Here is a 16,796-nt window from a genome sequence, read left to right as displayed (position 1 = left end):
AAAGTTGTATGGTGCAACATTATGCAAGAAGTATACTTAGTAGGGTCAAGGCCAATTAAAATATGACATTAATGTTTATATTATGCTTTGGGGAACAATTTTGGTTTCTGGGAATAATCACTCATTATACTCAACTGATTTATTATTGTACTTCAATTGTTATTTTATCAACACTAAAGATAAGTTTTCAGGGTAAGATGCATCTGAATCAGCATCTGAATTTACTAGTGACAATCATTTGTAGTTTTAAAATTTTTATTAATTTTATTCGCATTGGGAGAAAAATTGAACTGATTCTTCTCTTCTTAAGTAATCTTTTGGAATTGAGGTTGACTTGCTTCCACGAGGAAATCTGCAGATGTTGGAAATTCAAGCAACACACACAAAATGCTGGTGGAACGCAGCAGGCGAGGCAGCATCTATAGGAAGAAGTATAGCTTGAAATGTCGACTGTACTTCTTATAGATGCTGCCTGGCCTGCTGCGTTCCACCAGCATTTTGGGTGTGTTGCTTGACTTCCAGTCCTGTTTTGTTGACTCTGAGGTAGTTGATGAAGGCATTGTGGAAAGCACAGATTCTCCTACAGTTGAGGTAGGCAGTGTTTAGCAGAGTTTGAGAGCAGGGCATGGGTCAGCAGTTTGGAAATGGTCTGTTCCTCCTGCATCTTGGCCAGGCTTTTTGTGTGTTCAGGATGCAAGGACTTGAGGTTTGCACAAGTCCTCCTCCATTTTGGGCAATCATAGGTCAGAGATTCCCAGGAGAGCTGGCACATTGTCGAAAAATTTTTTCTGTCTGGCTGGTAATTGTTTCTTAGACCGGAGCTTGGAATAGTGCTTGTTTTAGATGTTCTGTTCTCAGACAAGCAAATGAGATGGACTTCCCAATATAAGACCTTAAGACCATAAGGGATGGGTGCAAAATTAGGCCATTTGGCTTGTTGAGTGGGCTCTACCATTTCATCATGGCTGATTAATTATTCCTCTCAGCCCTGCTTTCACCTCCGTCTCCCCCCCCCCCCCGTAATTCCTTCATGCTCTTCCTTCTTCAACTTCGTCTAAAATGCTAAAATGGCACCCCTCTATTTTGAGGCTATGTTCTCACGTCTTAGACTGTCCTATGATAGGAAACATCCTTTCCAAATCCACTCTATCAAGGCTTTTCACCAATCGATAAGTTTCAATGGTGTCACCTCTCTTTCTTCTGAATTCTAGTGAATAGCCCAGAGCCATTGAATGCTCTTCATATGTCAAGCTGTTCAATCCTGGAATCATTTTCATGAACCTCCTTTGAACATTCTCCAGTTTGACCACATCCTTTCTAAGATAAGGGGCTCAAAACTGCTAACAATACTCTTAAGTGAGGTCTCAGAAGTGCTTTATAAAGTCTCAATATTAACCAACTAAATGTAAGTAGGCTTTCAATACCGGCATGTTGGCCTTTGAGATGAACTGAAATGCAGCCTATAAGAGGGTGTCCACAAAAGTAGTTCTGTAGCGCCTTGCATGACCTTGCTGTATGAAAGTGCTTTGCATCCAATATATTTCTTCTGAAGTGGCAGTACTATTGTTATGTTGAAAGTACATAGGCCAGTTTGTGTACCACAATCTCCTACAGCATCATGAAGAGCAGATTAAGTTATTTATATGACATCGGGTAATGGGTACACATCAACCACAAATGTGCTCTCTATTACATCTTTCTAATCCACTGGAAGGATAAACAAACCACTATTGTTGCCCTCTTCTGCATCAGCATTTCCAGTATTGCAACCCTAATTACACTTAATTCTCTCAGTCGAGTAGGACATTATTATTCCCATGCCTGACTTGCGGACTCCTGAAATAAGCAATGTATTATGCGTTTTATCACAGGAAGAAATAACAGATGAATAGAAAAAAATGCTTTAAGCTGCCATGAAAAAATACATCAACCTTCCAACTGATTCATGAAAAGCTCTGACCCATTATTGCTCAAAAGTGGCCAGGGAGTGTTTGAGATAGTTTGGAAAATCAAGAGTCTATGCAGTGTAAATATAAGAATAAGCAGGCCCCCTTATAAACTGCTTACAACCCAGCTTGAGCAACCTGGCCTTTTTTTGAGAAAGCATCTGCACTTGCTACGTTGTCTTAATCTGTTACCTTTGAACCTTGCTCCTGAGAGATTGCCTCAGACAGACTTGGCAAGATACTGAGGAAAGCATTGCCATTGAAACATTTATGTTCCATCAGAGTGGGCACATGATGATTTTAGTTTAACATTCACCCAAAAGTGATTCTGATCATGCAACACTTGATGCAGTGCCACAGAATCTTTTTGTATACCCAAGTAAGCAAATAGAATAGGTCTTATTTTCATATACAATACTTTTCAGTACTGCACTGAAGTATCAAGCTAGAATATTAAGACCATAAAATATAGGAGCAGAAGTAGGCCATTTGGCTCATCGAGTCTGCTCCGCCATTCAATCATGGGCTGATTCAATTCGTCCAGTCATCCCCACTCCCCTGCCTTCACCCCATACCCTTTAATTCCTGGCTAATCAAGAATCTATCCATCTCCTCCTTAAGTACACCCAATGATTTGGCCTCCACAACAGATCATGGCAACAAATTCCATGGATTTACCACCCTCTGACAAAAGTGTTTTCTCCGCATCTCAGTTCTAAATGGATGTCCTTCAATCCTGAGGTCGTGCCCTCTTGTCCAAAAATCCCCTACCATGGGAAATAACGTTGCCATATCTAATCTGTTCAGTCCTTTTAACATTCGGAATGTTTCTATGAGACTATTGTGTTTGAAACTAAACGTTTTGAATATTTGTAACATGGAGGTGGCACTGCTGTTATCTGAGTGTGACTGTGAGCTGTGAGCAAATAATTCTGATTGTTCTTTAAGTACTCAAGATCCTTGAAGGAATTGGCAAGTGTAACTTTGATATATTGCCATTATCTTGAGGAGTCAAGAGAAGGAGCTTGTTTAAGGTTAGTTTGAAGAACTGTATATACCAGGGGTCGGCAACGTTTACCACTGAAAGAGCCAATATGGACCCATTTCCCACAGAAAAGAAAACACTGGGAGCCACAAAACCCGTTTGACATTTAAAATGAAATAACACTGCATACAACGGTTTTTTTTTGCCTTTATGCTATGTATAAACAAACTATAATGTGTCGCATTTATGAAATTGATGAACTCCTGGAGAGAAAACGAAATTACATTTCTGCATGCAACAAAAACATTTTGAACTCCGAAAAAAAGACGTTGGGTTGAAGGTTACTCCATAGTTAGCCTACCTTGGATTGAAGAATTAAAAGAAAGCGCGCACTGGCGGGTGTCAGGCATTGGCAGTGGTGATGTATATTAATAGCGATAAAAAACACGTTGTAGCGGTGTGCTACACGCAGCGTTAAAATAAAGACACTGCAGTCAAAGGTAACTTTATTCGAACTAAACAGCCTTGCTTTAAAGCCTCCCTCAACCCGTCCCCGTGGGCGCGGATGCTCCAAAAGACACGTACTCACAAACCCCCGTAGGCTATCTCCCTTAGCCAGAACGGTGGCTAATTGTGAGCCGGTTCGGATGTGCCAGGAAATGGGGTCTCCACAACGTTTTTAGATTGTACAAGATCACCATAATCTTCAAATTTCGAATTACATTTCAAAAACTAACAAACCACGGGGAGCCGCAGCACAGAGATGAAAGAGACGCATGCGGCTCTGGAGCCGCGGGTTGCCGACCCCTGGTATATACAATTGATTTCCTGAGATCTGGTTCATGTTTGAAATTGACTACGAAAGGAGGCTTTGGAGACAAAACTGGGCTTAGGCTCCTGTAAAAGTTTATAACCCAATTATCTAACCTTGTCCTTGGGTCAGAACCTTTTGAGGGTTGAAGTCTTAAGAAGTCACCAAGGTCAGGTAAAGCTCTTCTTGACTTGGAGAAGTGCCACTTGGATTTTTTCCAGGATCTTGTCCTCTGGATTTACATAGCGGATAATACTGATGTGAATATTGCCAAAAAAGCAGGATTATGAAATTGAGAAACAGCTGGTGATCTTCTTGGTGAGCAACAGTATCATAACAAAAGTTCTTGACTAATGAGGTTTTAAAGTAAACTTGCTTTTTACTGATATTTCAGTCCATGTTATCTTTCTAATTTTTTTTCTGTTTTGTGCTCAGTGTGAAGCATGTCTGTGATGAACAATTTATCTTTCTCAGGGACCACATCCATTTCCTCAGTAGGCTTAGCTTTGGTTCAGAATGTTTGTGTAGCAGTCATCTTCCCATCAGATAGTTTGTGCCTTGGTGACAGGTGAGATTGAGGATGTACAAAATTCACTTTTTTTTCTCCCTCTGGGTCGTTTTGCGTGCTTCTTACATCTCAACTCTTCCTGTTTTCTCCTCCACTAGCCCCTACCAACAATAGTGATGTCAGAGTTGTTTACTTTGATGCCTCTCATCTTCATTTCTCACTTTCTGTCCTTGTAGTGCCAGTATGAAGGACATAATGCTGTCGTCTGTTAAATTACCAGAGCGTCCACGGGAATGTAGTCAATCTACTGCAATTCACTATCAGTTCAATAATAAATGCATGTTTATTCTTAGAATAGGTATGACTTGGAGAGGGCTATTTCAGGAGTTAAGAAACAGTACTAAGCGAGTTTGGAGGCGATGTCGGATGCAAGTCAACTCTGGCAGGGTTTGCAGGCCATTACTTCCTACATCATGAAACCCAACATCATGAATGGCAGTAATGCTTCACTATCACATGAGCTCAACACCTTTTATGTTCGCTTTGAAACAAGAACAAAACTACAGTTGTGAGAATCCCTGCTGCATCCGGTGACCCTGTGATCTTTGTCTTGGAGGCCGATGTCAGGCTGTCTTTCAGGAAGGTGAATCCTTGCAAGGAGGCAGGCCTCGATGGTGTACCTGGTAAGGCTCTGAAAACTTGTGCCAAGTGGGTGTATTCAAAGACATTTTCAACCTCTCACTGCTACGGTCAGAAGTTCCCACCTCCTTCAGATGGTCAACAATTATACCAGCACCCATGAAGAGGAATGTGAGCTGCCTTAATAACTATCATTCAGCCACACTTACATCTATACTGATGAAGTGCTTTGAGAGCTTGGTCGTGGCTAGAATCAAGTCCTACCTCAGTAAGGTCCTGAACCCATTACAATTTGCCTTTTGCCACAATAGGTGGGTGAGATCTCAATGGCTCTCCACAGGGTCTCAGATCACTTGGACAAACACTTGTGTCAGAATACTGTTCATTGACAACAGCTCAGCATTTAACACCATCATTCCTACAGTCCTGATTGAAAAGCTACAAAATCTGGGCCTCTGTACCTCCCTCTATGACTGGAATCTCATCTTCCTAAATGAAAGACCACAATCTGTGTGGATTGGTAATAACATCTCCACCTCACTGACAATCAACACTGACATACCTCAGGAATGTCAGTGATTTACTCTCTCTATACTCATAACTGCTTTTGTAGGCATGGTCAAATGCCTTCTATAAGTTTGATGATGATATAAACATTATTGCCAGAAACTCAGATGGTGACAAAAGGGCATACTGGAGCGAGATATATCACTAGTTGAGTAGTGTTGCAATAACAACCTTGCACTCAACATCAGTAAGACCAAAGAGCTGATTGTGGTTTTGAGAAAGCTTAAGATGTGGAACATAAATTAACCATCATAGAGGATCAGAATTAGAGAGAGTGAGCAATTTCAAGTTCCTGGGTGATCACACCTCATCCCAATATATTGATGCAGCTATAAAAAAGGCAAGATAGCTGCTATATTTGAACAGGAGTTTGAAGAGATTCAGTTTGCCACTTAAAACACTCAACTTCTACAGATGTACTGTAGAGAGCATTCTGACTGACTACATCACTTTCTCATATGGAGGGGCTACTGCACAGGATTGTAGTAAGTTGCAGAGTTGTAAAATTGATTGGCTCCATCAAGGGTACTAGACCCTGTGGCATCTAAGACGTCTTCAAGGAGCTGTGCTTCAGAAAAGTGGTATCCATCATTAAGTATTGCCACCACCACCACCACCACCACCACCACCACCTGGACAAGGCAAACACCTATGTCAGGATACTGTTCATTGACTGTAGCTTAGTGTTTAATACCATCATTCCCACAGTCATGATTGAGAAGTTGCAGAACCTGGACCTCTGTACCTCCTCCCTCTGCAATTGGATCCTCGACTTCCTAACCCGTAGACCACAATCTGTGCGGATTGGTGATAACATTCTCCTCGTTGATGATCAACACTGCTGCACCTCAGGGGTGTGTGCTTAGCCTATTGCTCTCCTCTCTATACACACATGACTGTGTGGATAGGCATAGCTCAAGTACGATCTATAAATTTGCTGACGATACAACCATTGTTGGTAGAATCTCAGGTGGTGATGAGAGGGTGTACAGGAATGAGCTATGCCAACTAATGGAGTGGTGCCACAGCAACAACCTGGTACTCAACGTCAGTAAGACGAAAGAAATGATTGTGGGCTTCAGGAAGGGTAAGACGAAAGAACAAATACCAATCCTCATAGAGGGATCAAAAGTGGAGAGAGTGAGCAGCTTCAAGTTCTTGGGTGTCAAGATCTCTGAGGATCTAATCTGTTCCCAACATATCAATGTAATTATAAAGACGGCAAGACAGCAGCTATACTTTATTAGAAGTTTGATGAGATTTGGCAACAAATACACTCTAAAATTTCTATAGTTGTACCATGGAGAGCTTTCTGACAGGCTGCATCACTGTCTGGTATGGGGGGGGGGGCATATTCTGGTGATATTAATTCTGAATCTGATCTTTTTTCTCTTCTGCTCTTAACTATAGCAGATACCAAGGTATTCCTATGCTGGCAGTTGATAAAATATTTGTCTTCGTTGAATTGGTTAGGGTACAGTTGTTGGCTGAACATATTGACCCCAAATCCCACGTAAGTTTTAGAAACAGAAGATCCACAATCAATTTGAGAAGGCCACCGCTTATCTGCTACAATTGATCTTTTCCTTGATGCACCAACATTAACGTGTTGGGCAGAGATTTGTCTTGTTCCAAGTGGCAAAAAGATGGTGACTGTCTTATTGTGGATAAATTGTTTGAATCCTTATCATTATTTCTTGCTTATATGCAGGGAAATTAAACAATTTTTAAAAATTTCTTTTATTCTTTAATCTTTTCATTTGCAAAGTTGTATAAAATTGGGTCAAAGAGAAACCAGCTTTTGATCAGCTTGAAAGCAATGACTCAAAATCTTTTCAGATGTGAAACAGCTTTGTATGTTCTGGAAGCAAAATCAATAGTTAGGTGAACTCTGATGCGTTAAGAGGTGTTAGCCTATTGTCAGATGCAATCTGCATTTCAAACCCTATAGATGATTGACAGTCTTACTTATTCGTCAAAAACGTACTTCTGGATTTCCTTTTCATATGTGGAAGTGGTAGAGTTGTATTTGGCTTGGAGTAATTCTTGTAGGTGGATCTTTGACTTTCTGGGCATCTATTGGTTGAGTTTTGCAGCCAAAAACTGAATGATTTGTTATGTCATTTTTTTAATTTTTACCAACCTGACTCATGGAATATGGCCAAAGAAGAACATTATAGCACCAACTGAGTAGCAACATTGCCAATAGAAAGGAGCAGTAACATGGGTGACCTCTTCATGTGTCTCCATTTCCAGATATTGTAACGAAGCCACACTACAATTTATTGAAATTCAGAGCTCATTCAGTGTGACTTGACATACAAGTACTTTTTGATGCCGACTGAAAGCTATTATGTTGACACTTTACGTTCTCCCACATCAACATTCTGTGGCTTCATGTTCATTTAATGGGATTGGTGATGAATTATAGGCAGCTTTGCATTTGGGTCCGCATGGAAGTTAGGGTGACTTCACATCAGGACTGTGCCACTAACAAATCTTCATGGCATAAAACTAAATTAGATTTGAAAACAATTCCAAAGGGTTGAAGAACCAGGTGATGAAATTAATAATTGAGGTCTGAATGACACTGATCAACACTGGAAAAACACGTGATGTTTTTTGCATCATGGTCCATGTTGTTAAGATGTGTTGCTAATGCTGCTGAAATGTTACTATAATGCTAATATTTTTGGGGGGGAAGACTTGGCAGAATAATTAAGACCCAATAGGAATGGTGTCGGAAGCACACAAGCTCTGGTAGCATATACTTATATTTGGTTATTTATATGAATGGGTACAATTAAAAGTAGTAACACAGTAGGGTATGCTGGCCTTTATAAATCAGAGCATTGAGTATAGGAGTTGGGATGTAATGTTAAAATTGTACAAGGCATTGGTGAGGCCAAATTTGGATTATTGTGTACAGTTCTGGGCTCTGCATTATAGGAAAGATGTCAACAAGATAGAGAGAGTACCGAGATTTACTAGAATATTATCTGGGTTTCAGCACGTAAGTTACAGAGAAAGGTTGAACAAGTTAGGTCTTTATTCTTTGGAGGGTAGAAGCTTGAGGGGGGGGGGATGAATGAGGTATTTAAAATTATGAGGGGGATAGATAGAGTTGATGTGGATAGGCTTTTTCCATTGAGAGTAGCGAAGATTCAAACAAGAGAACATGAGTTGAGAGTTAGGGGGAAAAAGTTTAGGGGTAACACGAGAGGGAACTTCTTTACTCAGAGAGTGGTAGCTGTGTGGAACAAGCTTCCAGTGGAACAGACAGACAGACATACTTTATTGATCCCGAGAGAAATTGGGTTTCGTTACAGCCGCACCAACCAAAATTAGTGAAGAAATATAGCAATATAAAACCGTAAATAATTAAATATTAATAAGTTAATCATGCCAGGTGGAAATAAAGTCCAGGACCAGCCTATTGGCTCAGGGTGTCTGACACTGTGAGGGAGGAATTGTAAAGTTTGATGGCCACAGGTAGGAATGACTTACTATGACGTTCAGTGTTACATCTGGTGGAATGAGTCTCTGGCTGAATGTACTCCTGTGCCTAACCAGTACATTATGGAGTGGATGGGAGTGGTAGAGGCAGGTTCGATATTGTCATTTAAAAAAAAAATTGGATAGGTACATGGACAGGAAAGGAATGGAGGGTTGTGGTCTGAGTGCAGCTCGGTGGGACTAGGTGAGAGTAAGCATTCATCATGGACTAGAAGGGCCGAGATGGCCTGTTTCCGTGCTGTAATTGTTATATGGTTATATGTTATATGGTTATAGGGTGACAATTCCAAGTGCCTTTAGAAAGTTTCTAAAGATATTTCAGTGCAGTAGCTGCATTGCAGAGGCTGAAAGGGTAGTGGATTAAGATGAGGTAGTCTGAATTGAAGTTAGGATACTGTACATTATGAGCCATGAATGTTTGCAGATAGATGATTGAGTAATTTCTGACCTTCTGAGTCTGCCTCATTGTCTTCAAATATATTGGCAGCAGAAGCAGGACAAGGAGGTGCAGTTAAATGCAAAGCTAGTCCATGCTGATATTTGGCATGCCTGGGATCCTTCTGGTCTTGTCAAAACCTATTTTAGAAGTTGTAATGTCTGTATATCCTTGTCTGTTGCGTAAGTAAGATATACAGTGCCTATAAACAGTATTCTGCACCCCTTGGAAGTTTTCATCTTTTATTGTTTTACAACACTGAATCACAGTGGATTTAATTTGGCTGTTTTTGACACTGATCAACAGAACAAAGACTCTTTCATGTCACAGTGAAAAGAGATTTCTACAAAGTGATCTAAATTAATTACAAATATGCAATCAATTATTTTGTTTTATAAGTATTCATCCTCTTCAAGAAGATGCACCTTTTGCAGCAATTACAGGTGTGCCTTGCTTTTCAAATGTTCGCTTTACGCCACTTCGCTTTTATAAAAGACCTACATTAGTAACCTGTTTTCACATTACAAAGAGGATTTTTGCTTTAACAAAAATTTTTCCCATATAAATTAATGGTCATTCACTTTGCGCCATTTTGGCTTAAGAAAGGTTTCATAGGTACGCTCTACCTTTGTATTGGGGGGGAGCATCTGTATAGCCTTGAGTCTATGTGGATAGGTCTTTATCAGCTTTGCACATCTAGACACTGCAAATTTTCCCCATTCTTCTGTATAAAACTGCTCAAGCTCTGTCAGATTGCATGGGGATCATGAGTGAACAGCCCTTTTCAAGTCCTGCCACAAATTCTCAATTGGATTGGGGTTTGGACTCTGACTTCAGCACTCAACATTAACTTGTTTTTAAGCCAGCTCTGTGTAGCTTTGGTCTTTGCTTGGGGTCATTGTCTTGCTGTAAAACAAATTTTCTCCCAGGTCGCTGTTCTCTTGCAGACTGCATCAGGTTTTCCTCAAGGATTTCCCAGTATTTTGCAGCATTCATTTGAACTGATACCTTCACAAGCCTTCCACGGCCTGCTGCAGTGAAGCATTCCCACAACATGATGCAGCCACCATCATGCTTCATGGTAGGGATGGTGTGTTTTTGACTATGTGCAGTGTTTGGCTTACACCAAATTTAGCGTTTAGTCTGATGGCCAAGAAGCTCAATTTTAGTTTCATCAGACCATAGAACCTTCTTCCAACTGACTTCAGAGTCTCCGACATGCCTTCTAGTAAACGCTAGCCAAGATTACATGTGAGTGTTTTCAACGAGTTTCTCTTTGCCGCTCTCCCATTAAGCTGCAACTGGTGAAGCACCTGAGCTACAGTTGTATGTGCAGTCTTTCCCAGTTCAGCCACTGAAGTTTGTAGCTTCTCTATAGTAACTCCTCCATAGGTCTCTTGTTGGCTTCCCTCACTAGTTCCCTTCTTGCACGGTCACTCAGGTTTTGAGGACTGCTTGCTCTGGGCAGATTTACAGCTGTGCCATATTCTTTCCATTTGTTGATGATTGACTTAACTGTATTCCAAGGGATATTCAGAGACTTGGAAATTTTCATGTAGCCTTCTCCTGACTTGTGCTTTTCAATAACCTTTTCGCGGAGTTACTTGGAGGGTTCTTTTGTCTTCATGGTGTAGTTTTTGCCAGGATACTGACTAACCATCAGTTGGACCTTCCAGATACGGATGTAGTTTTACTACAATCAATTGAAACACCTTGACAGGTGATCTCCATTTATGTGACTTCTAGAACCAATTGGCTGCACCAGTGATGATTTGGTGGTCAGATGAAAGGGGGTGAATACTTATGCAATCAATATTTGTGTTTTATGTTTGTAATTAATTTACATCACTTTTTAGAGATCTGTTTTCACTTTGACACACGTGTCTTTTTCTGTTGATGATGTCAAAAAAAAAACAAATTAAACTCACTGTGATTCAATGTTGTAAAGTAATAAAACATGAATACTTCCAAGGGGGGTGAAAATGTTTTATAGGCATTGTAATTGTTTGTGTCTAGATGGGCACAGAATACCATTTGTGCTAGATGAAATACTAATCTGAAATTGTGTAGACACTGCCTGTATCAGATCTATGTAAACATCCTTAAGAGATAATGGGTCTGGTGGAGGCAGGACCAAGACAATAGAGGCATTGTCACTTCATTGTTCACCTTCATTTAGGGGGAAAAAATTATCCTGGGATGTAAGGATAGAACGATGTATTGCAATTTCGTTTTGTTTAAGCAAAGGAAGAGAGAGGTTTCGGTGAACCAGCAAGGTAGTGAACCCTGAATTTTGATCTGGATATATGACTCACCTGAAATGTTATTAAAGGAAAGTGTGCTTTTAGCTGTATGCTCCTGAGTGTTTTATTTCTTCCTCTAGTGCTTTTCTCTTTGGAGCAAAGCAGGATGAGAGGTGACTTGTTAGTGGCTTACAAGATGATAAGAGGCGAAGTTCAAGTGTACAGTTAGTGCCGTTTTCCCAGATCAAAAGTAGCATGTACACGGGCATAATTTTAAGGTGATTGGAAGAAAGAACGTATGGGGAGGAATGTAAGAGTTAAGTTTTTTATATAAAGAGTGGAGAGTGTGTGGGGCATGCTGCCAGGGGGTGATGGTAGAGGCAGATACATTAGGGATGTTTGAGAGTCTCTAACTCATAGGGTTGATATAAAGATGAGTGCTGTATGGTAGGAAAGAGTTAGATTGATACTAGAGTAGGTGCGGAAGATCGGAAGAACCTTGCAAATTGAAGGGTCTGTACTGTGTTGTAATGTTCTATATTCTAAAATAATCTAGGCTTCCAGATCTTGAAGATACCTCTTAACAACTAGCTGTAGGCCATCTATCAGAATCTAACCAAGTTACATAGAGATATTTTTGTAATGCTTCTGAGATGCACTATGATGCACCTGAAAATGATTGTACCAAATGGGAGGAATGTGCAGAAGTTGACATGGAATTACTTCTCCAATTCTCAGTCTTCGAGATCATGTATCTTATACTGCATTAATGTAACTTGCATTAATTACATTGCATTAGATTTCCAGGAATCATTGGGAATGTTGTATTTTTTCAAGGAGGTTTTCAGTGAATCTTTGATATGTAACTTACATCACAATCCTTAATGGTGTCAAGACCATGAATAACTCCAGAATTGCAAATGAGTCATGTAATCTAAACTACTTCATCTAGCCATCCTCAGTCATGGTGATTTCCTCCCTCGCCATAAACGTTAGGCTTCTGATTTGTGAAAGAAGCCACTCTATTGTCATCCTATCACTTTTCAGCAACTGGAGCTTGTGGATTTACCATTAAATAGCTGACATTGACTTGAGGTAGGCATCACGGTCACTCTGCTAGCAACCTCCTGGTTGTTAGACTCTAAATGCTAAATTGCTGGTCATATTTTGCCGTGTGATTTCTGTTTGAAGGTGTGTGTGGGAGTGGGTATCTGCTGCTTTGCTGTTGTTGCAGGTCTTGAAAAGCAGCCTTCCAGCACGGCCTGCGGCACTGAACAAGGTAGCATCCTACGCTTGCTCACTAGCTTATTGCCTGCAGCAAAAGTTATATGTATCTCAAAGGATGCAGTAGCTAAGGATTCAATAATACTTATGGCACTGAAATAGGCCATTCAGCCTAGCTAGTGCATGCCACTGTTTTATGCAAACTTCCTCCATCATTCATTATTGAGTATTTCTCTCTCCAAAGTCAGCTGGTCCACGTGCTAGTGAATTCACATTGTCACCACTAATTGGTAAATCAACTTCTGTTCAATTTTGAAGCCAGTGTACATTGCACATTATATTGTATTAGTTTTAATAATGATCATCTGTATTTAAGACACCTAGTTTTGGTCACTCTGCATAAGCAAAGCTCATCATTCATCCTTTGCCTTTTTCAAGAAAATTGCCAAATTGTTTCAATTGTTCCTTGTGACTAATTGCTCAGATAATGAACATGTGTGAAGATCAAGTTTCAGGTGATCATGTCAAGGAGGTAATGGGGAAATAGCAGGAAATAATGACCAAGTGGCCTATGATTTTTTTTCAATCTGAACAAGTCTTCGAGAATTATCTACTTTTAATCTTTGAGTTAGCTGAAAAGACCAGAGTGTAGAAACCATGGATTTGTTCACAGATGTAACAGGTGCTTGGCCAAGCAAGTGATGGTTGGGGAGTTTGTAAAGGGGTTACTCCTTCTATGATTTACATTTGAGGTTCTGAAATCTATGCCATTTGTTGCTTTTCTACTTTGAGTGATCATAGGCTAGAGGTTCCCAGGAAATCAGTGGGGGTGTTGCCTTTCTTCAAGAAGATTTTCAGTGCATCCTTGACACTTCCTTTGTCTATCTGATAATCTTATCCCCAGCAGAGCTTGGAATACAATATATGTTTCCATACTGCAACTGAAAGACACTGACATGAATTTGTTTCACCTTAAGGTGAAATTAGAGAATACTTATTTTTCCGGTGTCTTGTAATGCTTTTTGGTGATCCAGGTGTCTGAAGCACATTGAAAGGCAAAAATGGGAGGCCCATAAAGTGAGCAATGCAATAATTATGGCGACTTAAATCCCCTTGTTGATCATGTTGGGAAGGGTATCTATGAGAATGGATGCAAAGAGTAAATTCAAGAGAGTTCAAAAACTATATGTGACAGAGGCAACCAGTGAACTTCCTATCTTGAATCTGGTAATGAGGCACTTTAACAAATACAGACAGTAAAAGATCTCATGGAAGTAGTGAAAAAGTCTGATAAGTATTTTGAGAGGAAGAAACTAGGGTCAGAATCATTTGTGTTTTACTGGAAGAAAATGAAATGGAATGAGGATTACCTCTCAACCATCAGGCTCTTAAACCAGAGGAGTAAACTTTGCTCAACTTAACTTGCCCCAACACTGGACTGTTTCTGTAACCTGTGGACTCACTTTCAAGGACTCTTCATAGCAAGCTTTGGATATATATTGCTTATTTATTTATTATTATTATTATTTTCTCTTTGTAGTTGCAGTTGTCTTTTAAACATTAGTTGTTTTGTGTGCAGTTGTTCATTGATTCTATTGTTTGTATTTTTTGTGAATACTTGCAAGAAAATGAATCTCGTGGGAGTTTATGGTGACGTATACAGTGTGTACTTCGATAATAAAGTTATTTTGAACTTTGACGCAGTGGGGGGAAAACGTAGTTGATTTGGCAGTCGTGATTTAACTGACCATAAGCATTAGGAATTGGCCATTCAGCCCCTCAAGCCTGCTCTGACATTTGATAGGATAACAGCTGATCTGATGTTCCTCAAACCTGTTCTACTGCATTTTCTTCAAAACTATTTGCCCTTTTCTTGATTAGATCCATCAACAAATGGCAGGTATAATGGCAAGAAAAAATTCTTCCTCATTTCAGGTCCTAAATAGTCACCACCATCTTCTGAGACCATGCCCTGTTCATCTGCACTCTCCTAAGAGAAAACATAATCTCAGCATTTAATCTTGCCTGGCACTCCAAGAATCTTGTATGTTTCAATGAGATAACCACTTAATCCACTAAACTCTAATGAGTAGAATTCTAACTTGCTTAATCTTTCCCATTGGACATTCTCTTTATGTACAGGATCATTCACATAAACCCTCAATAAACCACATTCAATGAACCAAAATGGCTATCAACACTCATTAGTCTCATTAGTATCTTGCACAGGTGTAGTAAGTCTTCCTCACTTAAATACATAAATGTGTTTAAAGTAAGAGGCTATGTTCCATTAACTAGCTTTCTGTGTTTCATGCACTTGGACCCAAATATTTCACTGAGCTGCAAGATTCTCCATTTTAAATGATACTGTTCTTTGTTCTTCCTTCCAAAGTGAACAACCTCAGATTTCCACAAATAAACCCTTCCCGGGTTTTCAGCTGGGTATGTCGTGGTTTTTCGTGCCCCACAAACGACCAGGAGACGCAGAAGATTCTTCAAGAAGTATTAAACTTTAATTTGCAAATCAAAGCTGAGACAGTCAGTGAGCTAGTCGCTGATTGCCCACCGATCCTTGGACATAGCATGTTTTATAGCAATCTCCTGGTTTAGTTGCATTAGCATATCCAATCGGTTTATAGTTGCGTATCACAAGTACATCTGCCACTATTGTTTCTACCCATTGACTTAATCATGTGCTGATCTACATCTCTTAGCTACCTCTCATTAACACACCATTGTCTTCTACATTCTTAAGATTTCATTCTCCTACTAAATTGGTTACATGCATAGCAAATAGCAAACTCAGACTACATAATCTACATCTCTTAGCTTCTTCTTATTAACACACCATTGTCTTCTACATTCTTAAGATTTCATTTTGGATACATGCAGAGCAAATAGCAAGTTTCAAAGCTGACTACATAGTTTTGGTTACACAGCAAATAATGCAACTTTTATACTCCAATAGGTACAGGTATCAATTTTAATTGACTTTTCAATGACAAACTCTGGCATCTTCATCAGGTATGATGCTGGGCACGTCTAGTCTGGTGGTATTTATACCCCTGCATTGGTTAGTCCTCATCCAATCAGGTCTCCACTCTCCAACCTTGTTTACAATCGAATTCCAGTTCTCAGAGCGAGACCTTCGTCTTGTTAAAAAAATTTTTCTTCTGGTTTTATTTCAATGGCTTCCTTTACCAGGCGGTCCCAAAAGCCATTTTCATAGTTTTGTGCTGCCAAAGTCAATCCTATGGCCATTGAGAATGCATTGTTCCGCTACCGTTGATTTCTCCGGGTAACCCAAATGAATACACCTCCTATGCTCCTTGATGTGGGTTTCCACTGTATGTCCTGTCTGGTCGACATCTGCTGCTCCACATTCAAAGGGAATCCTTTAAACACCAGCTGCCTTGAATCCCAGATCATCTTTGACCCGCATTGGGGAGCACAGGAGATGTATCCATTTGGATTTCCTGGAGAAATCGGCTGGAGCAGAACACTGCATTCGTAATGGCCATGGGATTAATTTCGAAGACACAAAATTACTGTGCTGCGCCACTGGCTTTTGGGGCTGCCCGGCAAAGGAAGCTGTTGAAATAAAACTAGAGGAAAAGAATTTTATTAAAGCAGAAGGTCTCACTCTAAGTAAGAACCGAAATTTGATTGTAAACAAGAGAGAGCAGAAGCATGATTGGATGAGGACTAACCAATGCAGGGTTATAAATTCTGCTGGACTAGACATTCCCAGGCATCCCTGATGAAGATAGCAGAGGTTGTCATTGAAATGTCAGTTATAATCGATACCTATACCTGGCTGGAAGCCCAAGAAGAGTTTATTCATCATAAATGCTGGGAAAACAGTGGATCCTTCAGATTTCCACATTACATTCCATTTGCTAATTTGTTTAACCTCTCAGT

The 16,796-nt window shown here is 40.0% G+C and overlaps 1 protein-coding gene across 5 annotated transcripts in view; it reads left to right on the top strand.

The window, feature by feature from the left end:
* The window catches only part of cntln (centlein, centrosomal protein), a 515,524-nt gene that overhangs the window by 180,472 nt on the left and 318,256 nt on the right, over positions 1-16,796 (top strand). The window lies entirely within an intron of this gene.

The sequence above is a fragment of the Hypanus sabinus genome, chromosome 7, assembly GCF_030144855.1.
Source record: "Hypanus sabinus isolate sHypSab1 chromosome 7, sHypSab1.hap1, whole genome shotgun sequence".
NCBI lineage: Eukaryota > Metazoa > Chordata > Chondrichthyes > Myliobatiformes > Dasyatidae > Hypanus > Hypanus sabinus.
The sequence above is the reverse complement of the archived record's forward strand: the minus strand, read 5'-3'. Positions and strand labels throughout refer to the sequence as shown.